The sequence below is a fragment of the Anopheles arabiensis genome, chromosome 2, assembly GCF_016920715.1.
Source record: "Anopheles arabiensis isolate DONGOLA chromosome 2, AaraD3, whole genome shotgun sequence".
NCBI classification, from domain to species: domain Eukaryota; kingdom Metazoa; phylum Arthropoda; class Insecta; order Diptera; family Culicidae; genus Anopheles; species Anopheles arabiensis.
The window spans coordinates 13924964-13941143 of NC_053517.1; the positions used below are offsets into that span (position 1 = coordinate 13924964).

Below are 16180 nucleotides of genomic sequence, written 5' to 3' on the forward strand. Positions count from 1 at the left end.
TACGGTGACGCGAATGTCTTCTCTTCCGACGCCCAGATTTGGGTTAAATATACTTTATGATCACGCATTGCAACCACCACCACCCAGCAGGCGCACAGTTGTTTATGGTAATTCTTACATTCGTTTTTTTTTTCTCTCTGTGTGCAAGAATTAGTGTGTTGATGTGTGGCCCCGTGGTGTTTGATGGACACAATTTTATGAGATTCGAGCTGGCTGGAAAATTAAACACGGCGGCAGCAGTGGCAGGGAAATTGGTGATGATGATGCTGGTACGATGGATTAGCTCAAAAATAGCACGCCGTCTACGGATTTCGTAATAACAAGCTTTTGTTTGATTGTTGATTGATTGTTTATGTAGGTTCGCCTAGGTGCAGCGATAGAATGGGTGGATGTGTGCGTGTGTTGTAATGTTTAGTGTTGCTATTGCGACAGGAAGAATATTAATTTTATTCTGTTTTGTGTGATTTACTGATGATATTTACAGTGTTTGGTATTTTATTTTGATGCATTTTTTAACTATATTGATGTAGTACATGGAATCTTTTATATTTATGACTCGTACAAATGCATATTAACTATTATCCTTAAATTTTGTGTTTTCATATGCTTAAAACATAAACGTTCGGAGTATATTTTAAGTAATTTCTCCTACACAGAAGCATATTACGCATGCTTAAACGTACAAAAATGCTTCATTCGATTAAATGCTTCTGGAATGAAATAAACCACAACTGTTTTATGTTCAACCTTTTTCATTCTAACGTTGATGTTAATTTATTTGCGCACGTCCCCTCAATAATCCCTTATTCATTGCTTGTTAAACAAACCCCGTTGCTTCACTAAACTAGCATTACTGCATATTAGTCATACGGCCACGCCAAGCAGCGCAGCCTCTCTCCCATGAATCATCTCTCCAAAACAGGCACAAAAGCAAAGACCGTGATCTACTAAATCGCTGCAAAAAAAGAAACAATCGGCGTAAAACCGACGCACAAACACGGCGCTCCCCGGTTCACTCCGGTTAGTGCAAAACTGCACCGCCGACAACGCCGGCGCACCGGTGGCAATGAATTACCCGGCAGCCGACAGCAGCAGCAAGGACGGCAACAAGTCGCCACCGTCGTTGTCGTTGTCGGATTTTGCCCGTGAGAATATCAAGCGGTGGCCAAAGACGCCAAAGAAAGAAGGCGACGAAAGCGAGCGATGGCTGTCCTCTGCAGCTGCAAACACTTTCCACAGGGGCTGGTTGACTGACCGAAGGGACACACGGCAACGATTACAAACGTTAAGATGCACGTCTGGTCTGTGGTGCGTGCGGTAAATTTGAAGGTTTTTCGTAAGCTTTATGACCCTTCGGCTTACAGGATATCACCTATACTGTCCGTAATTGTGCACTCAACTGTGTTCTTGTTGAGGGTTGTACTTGACTGTTTATGACTGTCTTCTTTTCTCTTCGTTTGCGGTGCGCTTCGGTCACTGGTTTGTGTGGATGGTTGTTTTTTACTATCCAGTAGTTTAAATAATCTTTTACGTTTGCAAACACGCTTCCCATCCGTGTTTTCTCTTTTGCTTGGAGTTTGTGTCAGTGTCTCGAAACTGCAGCTCATTGGCATCAAAGTGCATTTCATGGCGGAAGGAAATTGTTTTTTTTTTATTTTATTATGTGTCTCTTGGGAAACAGCAGTGAGGCCAATAATTTACGACCCCAAAAAAAGAGCAGTCGGCGGTATGGGGCAGTACGGGGGTAAATTATTGTTTGTCTGGGTCGTTCGAGCGCCCGGGCGACGCTCAGTGCGCCCGGAACAAGCTTCCTTCCCCGATGCGTCCCTTGCTCGGGTCTGCAGCGGCAGCGATGGGCTGTGGTGACCATTCGCTTCCCGAAGAAAGATTGTTCGAAATTGGGGAACTGTTGAAAACCGGGAAAAGAATTTATAACACACACACAGCATACAGCGTGTGTCGTTAGAGTAGGAAACGTATTTTGACAATCCTTTAAAATACGATCACGACCGTAAGGCGATTAGTATGCGATTGCACCGACAGCTGGGAGGATTAAAAGGCGATAAAATGATGGCCTTTTTGGTTGTAGTAGTTCGTTTTTTCTTCCCTCCCTGGCGCTCTCACTGTGTTTAATTTGTTTCGGATAAAAGAGCAGACAAAAAAGTCACAGTGGCACAGTGGCGGATACACACACGATGGAGGCGCCTGGTTGGTGGTGGACGATCGGATGGTCGAACCGATCGGCACCGTGGAAGAGTAAACCTTGCATTGATTTAAAAGGTACAACTGGTATGTGTGTGTGTGTGTGTGTGTGTGTGTGTGTGTGTGTGTGTGTGTGATGAAATTTCTTCGTATTATGCAATCCGATGACCGATAAACTGCTGCTCGCTTATTTCCGTCAACCCGGCCCCAGCAAGCCAGCCAGCCAGCCAGCTAGCGCTCCCGGTTCTGTTGTCTAACCTTGTTCCGCTTCTGTTTTTATCTTGCCCGCAACACACAGCTCTACATACTCGGCGTCGATATCCACGGCCAGTGTTCCGCACAACAAACGGAACAAACAAAACATTGCAGCCGGTGTTGCGGTTGCGTCGCGCTAGACGACGACGAAGACGCTAATCGCCCGGTTTGGATGGATTAGCGTCGGTTGGTTTGGCGTTGACGATGGAAAGACACATCCGCCGCGGGAAGCGCTGTCTTTACTGTGAGTGTGTGTGTGTGTGTGTGTGTGTGTGTGTGTGTGTGTGTGTGTGTGTGTGTGTGTGTGTGTGTGTGCGGGTGTGTTTCGATGCCCCAAAATCACGACCGTCAATGTTGGACAACGCAAACTCAGGGACGCGCCGTGTTTCGCTGCGTGACGATGCTAGTGATGATGATGCGAAGGTTAGGAGCTTGGTAGAGGGAAGGGTGGAGGTTGCAATCGTTGAAGGATTCTAAACCGGCTAAATGATGCTAATGAGAAGGGGCGGAAGGGGGTTTTTCTTATGATGATGGTAAAGTTAATAGTGCGCGAAATTGGAAAAAAGATTGATCGATTGTGGAAAGTCTTTAAAAGCTTTAAAAATTTGGGGTTTTTCAGATAAAAAGATTGTATATACCAGATGTTTGATTACTCCGAACTTGTATTCAGTTCCCTAATTTACTAATTTAGGAAATATATTTAGAAACAATTAGTCTTGTTAGTTAACGCGTTGTAATGCTTCTTTGGACTTATAAAAATATATTTAACACATGTTTAATCTTTTAACCAATTTATTTTTGTTCAATAAATCTCAGATTTTGTGGATTTTTTAATGGATTTTTCTAAAAAATTTGTGCTCAAAAATCAAAATGTTATGGCCTAATGCGAAGGAAAGGGAGATAATGCATCTACCAAGGCTGCTGCAGACCATCTATTTTACCACCTTGAGTACATTTGTCTTTACATTTCTCGCTTTTCTTCATGAAGAAAGAAATGTCACCCCATGTCACCTACTACTGGATGCCTACGGGCGTCGGCACAGCATCATCAGCAAGAGCAGCGACTCTTAACTCTCGCACTCTCGGTTGTATCGGTTCGAACGGACGATGCAGCCATCCCCCAGGGAGCGGGACCGAGTCACACTTCGTTAGCGACCGAAGTTAATTGCTCAAGAAATGCACTCGAGGTGTATACCCCGCCTTGCATCCCCTATTACCTGCCCTGTTGTGTGTCAGAGGAAAAATCGTTGGAAAAATGAACGACGAAACACAAATCTGAAGCACAAAACATAACCACGAATCGTGTAGCGTTCCTGGTCAAATGTAGGCCATCCTGGGGCTCCCATCTAATCATTAAGGTTCTCTCTCTTTCTTTCTTTTTCTTCTTCTCTCTGTCTCACTGCTAGTACGTAACGAAAAAGGGGGGGGTCGCCCCTGCTCGGACAACGGTCCCCTCCGCGCACGAGACACATCTTTCGTCGTGACGCTCGCTGTCGATTGATGGGTGTTGCCCGCTGTCTGGCTTACTGAAAGTGCCGTAGCATCTTTATCCTTCAGTTTTTGTTGTTGCTGTTGTTGTTATTGCCTCCTTGGTCATTTCGGTCGTCATCGTCTCGGGGCCTGTCAATCAGCCGGCCGTGCGGGCCGCGATCTGCAACTCGAACTGGTGTCACACTAGCTAGATACACAGCACGTCCAGGACATTTCTTGACTTAAAGTCACATTTTGGGAAGCACAGGGTGGCCTCATTTGTGTGAGTGTGTTTTTTCTCCCCCTGCCGAGGAACTGGTCACTTTTTTTTTGATTTTTCAATCAGCATTTGATTTGCCTTTGACAGATGCCTTCCGGGCTTGAAAGTGTGATGTTGCATTAACTGTTTTTTCTACTATCTCTCTCTCTCTCTCTATCTCTCTCTCTCTGTCTCTCTCTCTCTCTCTCTCTCTCTCTCTCGGATAAAGACATTTTAAGGTAATTGATTTAGAGGATAATTAGATGTGGAGAAAGCTACTAATGCTTGAACATGTTCCGCTGCGGATGCCGCTCAAATCAATCATTTGCTACGTTTATCGACCTCCGCCGCGACCAAAAAAGGCATCTCAGGAGGCCCGCGAGATAGAGATAATGAGGGATTATTTTTAAAAACAGTTGCACCACCCCTCCAACAGCGAGAACAGCGATGTGACACAAAGCGTGTAAGCGTATGTACTCGTTCAATCTTTGGCGATTGTTTCGTTCGATGGATGCCGTTGTCTGTTTCTGATTCTGAAGCGATCGTTCCGTTTGATCGCCATCGCCACAAAGCATGGACAGCGGCGGAAATATGACAAGTTTCAAGAGGGTGGTCTTGGGTCACCCGAGGGGGGTGGGTGCAACGGTTGTGTAAACAACGGAGATGTATTATCAAACGGAACCCCGCGGGGCGTCCCGTCGAAACCGTCACCACGGCAAAGCAGAGAACCCAACCACCAAGCAACAAGTGGTGAGTTACTGTCACTCTCTCTCTCTCTGCTGTTCTCGCATGCCTGCTCTTTTCATCGTATAGCGAAACGGCTACGACACACCATGATGCTGTTGCGCAGGAGCTGCTGCTGCGGCGTACTATGGCGAGGTTTACTTTGCCTTTGGGAGTGTGGGTGTGTGTACACTAGATGTGTTCGCTCGAAGCCAAGTGGGGCGTATAGGAAAGGACGCCATGATTTAGCGTGTGGGTCGTTGGTGTTTGTTTGCGATGGCGGTGGTGGCTACTTTGTAGCGTAGTGCAAGGAAACACAAAGCCCGCCCGGCCCGTTCTGCAGGTAGTGAAACGCTTGGACAATCATCATGGCGGAGGAATTATAATTCCGGATGATAGTGACGTTATTTACGTTGGAGGGAGGATCATTCCAATAGGAGGATCACGCCTTTACAATGTAGAAACTGTAACACTCACTCCAACTATTTGAAATGTAATATTATTATTAAGGGATATTAAGAGAAATTGTTAAGAGATGCAGGACAGTCTTGTCGCTGTGTATGAGCTTTCATCTGTGCATGATCTTGGGTGCATGATCTGTCTTATGCTATTGTGAATGTAGATCTACAATATGATTAATATTTTACCATCTGGCATGTGTTTCATATCGTGTTGACTCGTCCCAGTCTTCAACGCAATTTCGTTTCGACATTCTCTCTCTTGGACATATCCACAAAACGCTTACCCCGTTCTAAAGATGTCACCCTACCATCGAGCAACTTTGTTGCACACGGGGAAGGGACAACAAAATAGTGCCCCACTCTACGTCCCAAACATGTTTACAAACTGCGCTCTAGCTGCGCCATACACTCTTTTGTCCCTGTGCTGTCGATAAGTGGACGCTCTGTGGCTTCAGTTTGTCCTTCGATGAAGCCGCCCGCCCCGGCAGACGATTGACAAAAAGGGCATATCTGTCATCTTTGCCCCCTTTACCGTCCCCGTCACGTCCCCAACCAACTCATTGCCGCTGGTTTATCAGTATCGGACGCCAAAAAAATAAGGCCAGACAACAACAACAAAAATTGCTACGCCATGTAGTAAACCGTTTAACGCCGGTGGGAGTTATGTAGCTAAAAGAGGGATGAAGACAAATAAAAATGAATGCATTAGGTAATTTATTAGGCTTAAAATCGAGCGATAAAACTGTGCGTTGTAGGTTGGTCAAAAGGGAGCGTGCGCGCCGGCGTTCGTTTGTCCTTCTGCCGTTGATTTCGTTTACTTTACTTTCTCGCTCTCTCTCTGTCTGTCTGTCTGTCTGTCTTTCTCTTCGTCATCTCTCATCGCTCATTCCGCCAAGGTATTTCCTACTCGGCTGCTACAGCAGCGCCTACCTTGGTGGTGACACTCATTTGCCAAAAAAGAAAAATCCCCAACCACCAATTAGAGAGAGAGAGAGAGAGAAAAAAAAGGAGAAATGCTTGACATCTTACTTGACCGGACCCCGAACTACTGCGTTCGATGAGAACAAGAGAAGAAGAAGAAGAAAATGCCTCGACAACGACGACGCCGCATACTGTCGATGCGCACGATGGGCGGCCGCCGCCATGTACGTCGACGACATCTCCTCTTTGCGCCGTGGCCGTTTCAAACGCAGCAGCGCAGCGGACAACGCCACTTTTCCGCGGTGAAAAGCGGCCGAAGAAAGGGGGGGTCGGGCGATTGCGCGTGTCGCACCGGTGGCAAAGCGTCGCACCACCACCACACAGCCAAGGACGATGGGATGGGTGGCGTTGGTCGTGGGGGAGACGCTGTTGTGTCATGAGCGATTAAACCGAAAGCGCAGAGGATCGCGTACTGTTCCCCCGCTCCCCCTTGTGAGGTGATCAGACCAAAGAGAGGCTTAAGTGAAGGGGAGGAGGGTATGTACCGACAGACACACAGGGCACACACATACACATTAACACCAAACGACAAACGGTACACGGCGGTACGATAGCGAAGCGTCGATGGAATTAGCGGCGTTGCTATTTTTAAGTATTGAGAACAAATGTATAAATAACAACAAACAAACCGAAACGAAAACAAAGAAGCAAAGCGCTGTTTCTAGTCGGTCTAGTTGCAGCCAAAACGAAGACGACGACGAGGGAAAGAGGCACACTGGGGAAGAAGAAGAAGAAGGCAAACTGATACATGGAGGTGTTGTCTGTAGCCCCACCACAAGCCGGCCACAATCTAGCAAGGAAAATCAACAACAACCACAGCAGAGCCGAGAGAGCGCGTCCGCAAACAAACACACACACACACACAATAGCAGGCGTTACAGATCGAAAGCGAAAGAGCAAAACGAGCACAACCCAAGCGGCATCGCTGAGAGAGAATTGAGCTTTTCCCGTTGTTTCCCCCCCTGACATACCCACGAACGGTGTGTTTGTTTCTACGCGATGCGTTATTCTCTGTTGTTGTTGTTGTCTTTAACGCTGTTACTGCAAGAGCTTGAAGCAAGAAGCGTTTCACACCATCACCGTCTCACCCAGACATTGGTGTTGTGATGCGTTTATTTGTACCCCCGCCCCTATGTTCTTCTTACCCGTACCGCGCACCCCATACATTCTGACTTAGAATTCAAAGCAAAGCGAGATGGTCTAACTGAATTTGGAAAAGATGAGTGATGGATATTTCATAACGTTTCAGATCACATATTTTAAAAACAAAATTAAAAGAAACTTGTACTAAAATTTTATGAAAAAATTAAAGGTTTCCGCCATTGGTATAATGATATAAAAATAATTATATTATATTATATAATATTATATATATATATTATAATATAATATACCATATGACTAAATGTATATATAAGTATATGTATATATATATATATATATATATATATATATATATATATATATATATATATATATGTATATATATATATATATATATATATATATATATATATATATATATATATATATATATACATATATATATATGTATATATATATATATATATATATATATATATATATATATATATATATATATATATATATATATATATATATATATATTTATTTTATATATATATATATATATATATATATATATATATATATATTTATTTATTTATTTATTTCTATATTTATATTTATATATGTTTGTGTATTAATATATGTATTTATATATGTTTTTTAAACAAAATTACATGTTTCTATTAAAAAAACCGTATCTTGAAGAATTGAAAAAGGAACAGAGTAAATTGTCTGTTTTACTTAATAACATTCATATTGGGATCACAGAAAAAAATATCAAATAATTACACACGTGCATGAACATGCTTACTAGTTAGGTTATCGTTGTACATAAATGTAATAAAATACATTTTAATCATTATTAAGTTTTTAATTATCTTTCTGATTATTTAAAAAAAAGCACTGATGTTTGTTTTAATTTATACCGCTTTGAAAATAGCTATATATATGATACAATTAGAACTCGCTAATTGCATTTATATCATATGTCTACAAAAAAAGATAGATTTTGTTTATTAGAAAGACATTTTGTAACACGACTAATGTCTGCGTATTTTGTCATGTTTGTTATTTTATACAATGTGGATTAACTGACTTTTTCTCATATTTATGTGAACAACTCGGATTTTTTGTCTTCAATTGAAAAAGCAGACTTGCAATTGGCGAGGTTTGAATGTATTTCACTTCGTCACATGACAGCTTGCATATCTGTCAAGTCAGAAACGTAAACAAACACGGACAACCGCCCGTAAAGATTATGTGCAGAATAATCGTAAAATTTTATGTGAAAACTCGAGAAAAGGTAAGTGTTCTGTGCATATTTCAGTAAATAAACTATCTTTTAATGCTTGAACACATTATTCGACAGGAAAAACATCATTTCATCCCGAAATTTGGCAACATTCGTCCGAGTATGATCGAGCAGCTATGTGTGTGTGTGTGTGTGTGTGTATGCCGACGAAATACGACGCCGGTAAGATGAAATGTTTTACTTTTTCACTTTTACTTTACTTTTTCACTTTACTTTTTCATGAAATCACAATGAATTGTAAAAATAATGCAGATTTAATGATAGTGATCTTTGTTACAGTTTCTACAACAATCACTAAAGCCGGCTGTGATCGTGATCGGCACATTCTCAACTGGACCAACACACCGGTCGTTGTGTATCTTCAAGCAAACCAACGTTTCCATACACCACAAAATAGCATGGAAAGGAAAGTATTATAAAATAATGTCATATTTGAAAGCATTCTAATCTTTCATTGTTATTTTTCCACTGCAAACAGGACATTGGATCACCGCATCGACAAGTGGTTTTTATGTGCAAGTGTTGTTAAGAAGTGTGTTGTATGGTGTATTATGTGTTTTACTTTATTTGTATCGCTTTGCAAGTGGTACAATTAGTGCGTTTAATCGTTGTGCTACTGCTAACGAAAATACGACCCGAGCATTAGAAGCGGCAACAATAAATGTGCCTGACGCAGAGACAACAACGCCGTCGGCATCCGTTGATACCATCCAAAGAGATGGTTGAAATCGTATTTAAACGTGTAAAACCATGTATTGGGGCATGTAAGTATTGAATAATAGTTAAATAAAAAACATTTTATCGTTGTACTGGACAATGTGCATCGAAATTTAAAAAAAAGTGTGTGTGTTTTTGTTTACATCCGAATACAGAACCCTCAGCGTTATACTGTGGTTCGAGCACTCGCTAAGTAACGCTTGAGCTTTGAGCTTTCATTGAGCTTACATAGAATGTTACACGCTACCTGCTCACTAAGGACTGCTATCGAGCAGTGTTATGAGCAGGTAGCGAGCAGTAACGCCTCCATACAAAAATCGCGAAACGTAACGCTCCAATGCTATTTGGGAACTGACTTGCGTTTGCGTTGCTCTGGTTGTACTACTGTGGCTATGTCTCGGTGTCGTTGCTTCTTTTGTCACCTTTTGTCATTGGCTATGTGATCGGTAGCTTGTTATGTTTCCTTTCTAGTCGTTGTTTTTGAGCGCTTCACAGATTTAGAAGGTTTTGTTTAATTAAGTTTTTTGTTTGATCCTTTCCTTTACTGTTTTATTTGTATTCTTTCATTTCATTCTGTTCTGATTTTGGTCTTGTTATATATAGTTTATTTAGTTTTATGATTTTTATAAATTGGAAATACTTTTTTATCTTTTTTTCGTCTTTACTAGGTCTGTATCTGATCTTTCGACTATTACTGTTTCTGATTACCAATTACTATCATTTGTCATTTCTTTTTCGTAACTTTAAATCAATATTTGTTTTCTTTTTATCTTTGTTACACGTTTAGATGTTTTTTTGATAAATTCTCAATGTTGTCTTATTTTCTTTTGCTGTTTTTTTTAATTTTATTTCGATCATGTTTTACATTTGTCAGTTTTGTGATTTTGAGTTTGTTTTTTTTTTTAATTTTTCGTTTAAACCATTCTTTGCCTTTCTATTTGGTCTGTTGTCGAATTTCCTACACCGAAAATCATCGTTTCTCTAAACTTTTCAATCAACGTGTGTGTGAGCGGCTTAATTGGTCCCAGCCTGCCGCTCCTGTGACATTCCTGTCCCATTTGCCACTACCGCGGTGGCCACAATGTCTAATGCTTTATCATGTTTTGTCGCACGTCCGCATCGGGTGTTGGTCCCGGTGCGCTATTCCTACAAGTTTGTGTGTCCACCTCTGTTCGGGTCCGAGAGGGGGAGAGATGCTACGTAAAAGGGTGCACGCAAAAGGGCGACGATGTTTAACGACGCCCAAAATTTGGTTATGCGTTCGCGTCCCATTCCGCTTCCGCGGTCTGTGTGTGTATGTCTGTGTGTTTAGCAGGACGGTGGATTAATTAAATTAAAACGCACAACCGTGGCACCGAGCGCATTCAACTTTTGTTCGAATTCTAGTGGTGCTGGTGGTGGTGATGTTGGTGGAACGTCGTCGTGTGTCTCCTTGCGTTTTGTTAGCCATGTTCGATTCGAAACACCGGCAATGCACGGTGGCTGAAGGCACGAGAAACATGAAGTCGTACAACAGAACAGACGATTTTAAGAGATTTTTACTCTTTGGGGCTTTGGTTGATCCTATAGTTGATCCTCAATGCTTCTTCCCTTAAATCTTCGGAACAAAATTTAACTCTCGTTGAACTGATATCTTCGTTTTCACCACGTACTCTAACACGTAATCATCAGCCATAATCTCGTATGTAGAGTCGTCTGATGTCCATCCAATGTCTTGATGTCTTGGTAGCTCATCTCTGGAGTTAGCAAAGTAATAATTGCAAAAGTTGCACTGTAAATTGTAAATTATAAAAGACAAAACTCTACAGATGACTCTACAAATTCTTGCTCGCCGACGACAAAAGCGGAACCATCAACACCGACGATGTTGTTTTCGTTGGGGCAGCATTTCACTGGTTGTATTTGCCGTTTCTATTACCGTTAAGTTTCAAATGGTCTAAATTTATGTTCAACCTTGAAACTGCGCGTAAATAAATCTTGCGCGTCGTCCTTTTCTATGTACCAGCAGCTCTTACCACCACCACCGAGAAGGGTCCAACGTTTGTAGATCCATTCTGAACAATGTTTCCGTTTTTATCAACAATTGTGCTTGCTTAAAATGCTCGTTTTCATCTTATTTTATCCCCTCCCAACCACTAATTTTGTTGGCTCATCTGCGGAAGCATAAACAGATTCATCCCAATCCGGTGAGGGAGGGTGCTGGGGAGGGTGAGGATTCGCGCGATTTGTCACAGGAAATAAATTAGAGCAATGGGCAAATGGGCATCGGGTCCGCTAGCTAGCTAGTCGGGCATTACTAAAGCACTGACACGCCTGACATCCCGGCGGATAAAGGCGGATCGATTAGCACGTGTCAGTGACACAAACGGGAAGAAAGGCACAGAGAGAAGAGAAAGAGAGAGCCGGTGTTCGAGAAAAGACTTCCGCTCCTTGGTCGTCTGGTACAACCTGCACGATCTGTCTTTGTAGCGTCTGTCTTGTTGTACGAACCGGAAACACTTACCCCGCAAGCTCTCTATTGCTAATAAGAGGTGGTGGGAAGCAGGGAACCAAAACTGTCAACTGATGCGACGCTATAAACAGCATCTTGGTTTGTTTGGTGCCGCGGTGTACGGAGAAGAAGGAAACCCTTTCTTTTTTTTTGGCTTTTGGTTAGGAGTTTTCAGAGCCATGGTGTGCTACGATTTGATAAGCGTTGGCTGGGGGATGCTGAGATACGCTCGGTTGTGCTAATGGTTTCGGTGACATTGAAATTCTTTCGCTATGCGTGTGCGGTGTGCCTTTAGATGTTGGGGACGTTGGGGTTGGATATTTGGAGGACAGATTTTTTGACACCGTCCGTGCGTTTAGAAGAGCGTTCGGAGCGTTTGCGTATTCTTCTCTTCTGCTGCGGACGGCGTTGATTTGTTAATACGCGCAGCACGCGAAATGGTTGGTGTAGGTATTTTATCGTAGATTAATCCGCTCACTGCTGTTTCCCCCCCTCCCCCCCCTTGGGTTGATGTTGCCCTGTCTTTTCTCTGGGTTTATGGGTTTCATATTTAGAATCAGGAGGTGTGATCTCTTTTTTTTGCTTAGCGGGGAAGCTTTGGGTAGGAATGAAAGTCAGTTGAGGCAATCAAACGAGCGTCTATGTGATGTAATTTTAGTGTTTGACGCTTGATACGGAAAAGCAGGATAATCGTTTGCGAGTGGTGATTTAGTTTCGGTCTTAACTGAACATAAAAGTTTATTTATATGATGATGATCAATATAATTCCACCTTAAAATGTGACAAGTGTGACGAAAATGTTGCATCATTTTCACAACCGTTAACTTGTTTAGTAATAAGATGCTAGTTAACAATTATTTCTACTTTCTACAGTTCTTTGACTTCCATCCTAGCTCTATCATCTTACTTGTGTTGTCTGTGTTACTAATTGCTTGTTGCCCAGTATACGTGGTCAGGTTAGATTTAAGTTATTTGTTTGTTATTATTAATTCTAAGTTTTAGTTTATAAGTTTCCCTATATTTAGCCCTCTGAGGCAGATATTTGTAGCAAAATAAAAATAAATGAATAAATAAATATTATACGTGTGCTAATGGTTCTATTCTAGGTACAATGGCAAATGCGCCAGCTCCTGCAACATCAAGCATGTGGCTATCTGAATTGTCCCATTCTTTACCAGAGATTGAAGTGTAAATGGAAATTTAGAGTTTTTGTTGCACTTACTACAAGACAAGCTGAAATAGGATTTTTAATATTTCAACATCCCCCCATTGTCGAGAGCCAAAATTATATGAAAATGTGAACAAGAGTTATGTGAAAAGTGTTTAATTGGATCCCAAATCATATCCATCCTCTAGAGATCTCATTTGCCTTACTTTAAAATACTTAAATACGGTGCACAAGTATACGCAAAACAACGCAGAACGATAATAACAATTTTGTGCCGTGTTCAAGCGTATCCAGCCTCGTGAAACAGTCGTCAACTCATACGACTTAACAACATGCCCATCGTAGGTTCCAACCCCAAATGGACCGTGTTTCTGTACGTAGAACTAAAAAAACAAAATAAGTAGAATAAGAAGAAGATCAAGTGAACCAATTCTGTTATCTCGGTATAAGCAATGTATTGGTTATTGCTGTTGCTCAATTATAATATATTGTTGCTTACATGTATGTTTTAAGACTCTATTGCATTTCAAAAAACCAAAATTCAGAATTTAATTACCTCCGATTCTTGACTTCTTCTTTGTTGCAGTGCATGGATCGAAACGATTAGAAATGTTAAAGTGTCGTCCGGTTGCCATCCAGCCCAATATGGTCCACGAAGGCTTACCAAGGCGTCCTCTCTTTTTGACAGAAGTGCGCTAATACCCACAGCTAAAGAGTGCGGTAATGACGATTCGCTTCATAGCCGTGAATGAAATGTGATTGCTGGCAAGTGGCCGCCGCCGTTCTTCTGCCAATGCTGTGTCGTTGTTTTGTAAAGCCCCCTCCCCTGCCCCCCATCTCCCTCTTGTAAACCATCGCCCTGGTAAATCCTCTTTTTTCCGGTGAAGGGAGAAAGCGAAGCGGGAAAGATATCGAAAAGGTGAATCGAATGCATCTCTTCGCCCTCTCTTATTCATTTCGCACAAACGGGCGAATGGTCTGTGTGTGTGTGCAGTTATTGGTTGGCAATTATTACACCCACGCGTATTGACCATTTAGCTTCGGTTGTGGGAAACGGAGAAAGGGGATGCGAGGAGACAGGGGTGATGGTACTTAAAAACACATTTTCACCTGTCCAGGGGTTGGTTATTGGGTTGGAGTTTGCTCGATATTTGGCCATTCAACAACGAGAGAAAGAGAGAGAGAGAGAGAGAGTGAGAGATAGAAAGCGAGAGATATATAGAGAGAGACGCGAGCAGGCTTGTGTGAGTGTGTGTTCCTGAAATCAAAATTCAAGCTACCAGAGACCTTAATGTACCGTGCAGTTAATGGACCGGCACCGTCGGTCACTACCCCTTGTTGCTTGATTTTTTTAGGGTGGAGGGGAGGTGTTGATGGTGGTCGTTGAGAGCTCCAGAAGGGTTTACCACGGATCCGCGACCATGTTCTCCATGCGCCACCGAAGCGCACCAGAAAACGATCGATTTCCGGTGTGCTGCGTTGTTGCTGTTGTTGTGGGAAGTTCAAGTGCTTTTGCGCTGGCGACGGGAATTTTCGGATGCTTCCGTGGGGGGAGAGGGCCTCTCTTAGCCCCTGGAAGGAAAGCACACTGAAGCGTTTAAAATAAGGGAGAAAAGTGTACATCCGGGAAGATTGTTTGTGTGTGTTGCTTGGGTTACGTTGGTCCATCTGTCTCAACAGAAAGCACTAGACGCTCGGAATTGTGTGTGAAGGCAAGGCCAGAGGATGCGGAAGCAAACGCCAAACCCCGCAGCTCCCATTGCAGCAGCCACTCATCATGTTGAAAACGTGCTCACGGCATTTGGCATTTGTGTGTGTGTGGTGTAATTCCTCTCTCTGATCCCGGGAACGCTTCTCACACCAAACACAATTGCGCGTTGTGTGTTTGTTAGCTTGCGGTTTTATTAACCTTATTACCGTTGGCGTTGGCTGGCCCCCCAAACAAGTTGTTACCGATCATATCGGCCCCAAAATTGGCTCTGTGCACTGTTGGAGTGTGTTGGTTTCCTGGTGCTTGACAGGATTGCCGGGCGCGTCGACACCGCCGGCAGTCTCGCTCTCTCTCTCTCTCTATCGCGCGCGCGTCTGTCTCGAGTTCGAATCCAGGTCGCTGCAGGGATCCGCTCCAAAAAGTTATGCGTCGGTATGGGTGTGTTTGTGTCGTGTGCGCTGTGATCGTAATGCGCGGGGCGGCTGGTACACGTTGCAACACAGCACTGTGTGTGTGTGTGCCCTGACGGGACGCGGGGGGTGGATTTCTGATAAGTGCTATCGCGTCGCATCACCTCCATCCCCCCCAGTTGCGTACCATCCTCCATATCAAAACACACACCCATACACTCATCATACACATCCGTTCGGTTGCGTCTTTCTCAATTGAAAGTGAGAGCACTGCTGCCGCGGGCGCGCGCGCTCGATGTGCGCAAGCGAGAGAATGAGCAGACGATAGAAGAAGAAGAAGAAAAGAAAAACGACAAAAACAACAACAACACGCAGCCAAAAACGGTCTGCAAAATGCAGCACGCACGCACGCACACAGCCACAGGCGGCGTGTAAACATTGGCCGCATTCTCAAAACACAACCCTTCGCCGCCGCCTGCTGCTAACGGTGTTTGTTGCTTTGCGACTTTCGCTCTCTCTCTCTCTCTTTTGATCTGCGCTCTGCGTGTGTGTGTGTGTTTTCGCTCCGGTGGAATGTTTGAACCTTCGTTCTCCATCTTCCTACCCCTTCCCCCGAACCGCACTGTGCACAAGCGGGAAAGCAGGACGACAGCCGGTCGAAAGAGGGAATCAAATCGAATTATCGCACCTCACGCGGGCACACAAATACACATTGCAGCGTTGCTTCTTCCTATATTTTTTTTATTTTGCACTCGTGTCAACGGGCTGATCGTTAGATAAAAAGGTGTGAAGCGGAAAGCGGGGTTGCGCGTGGTGCAGGTGTGGTGGAGCTTCTTCTCGCGGGCACAGGCGGATTTGTTTACACTTGTTTGTATACGCGCGCGCGGCCGTGTGAGGTGACACACACATATATACACAGGAATGAGTGCGC

At 43.3% G+C, this 16180-nt stretch overlaps 1 protein-coding gene across 4 annotated transcripts in view; it reads left to right on the forward strand.

Moving 5' to 3' along the window:
• Nucleotides 1–16180, forward strand: part of LOC120895887 (AF4/FMR2 family member lilli) — an 80787-nt gene that overhangs the window by 34122 nt on the left and 30485 nt on the right. For 3 of the 4 annotated variants that reach the window (XM_040299602.1, XM_040299601.1, XM_040299603.1), the window contains exon 3: nucleotides 4416–4425. The exons of the other annotated variant lie outside the window; for it this stretch is intronic. The gene's annotated coding sequence lies outside the window, so the exon portion shown is untranslated. The remainder of the gene's footprint in view (nucleotides 1–4415; nucleotides 4426–16180) is intronic. 4 annotated transcript variants of the gene reach the window in all.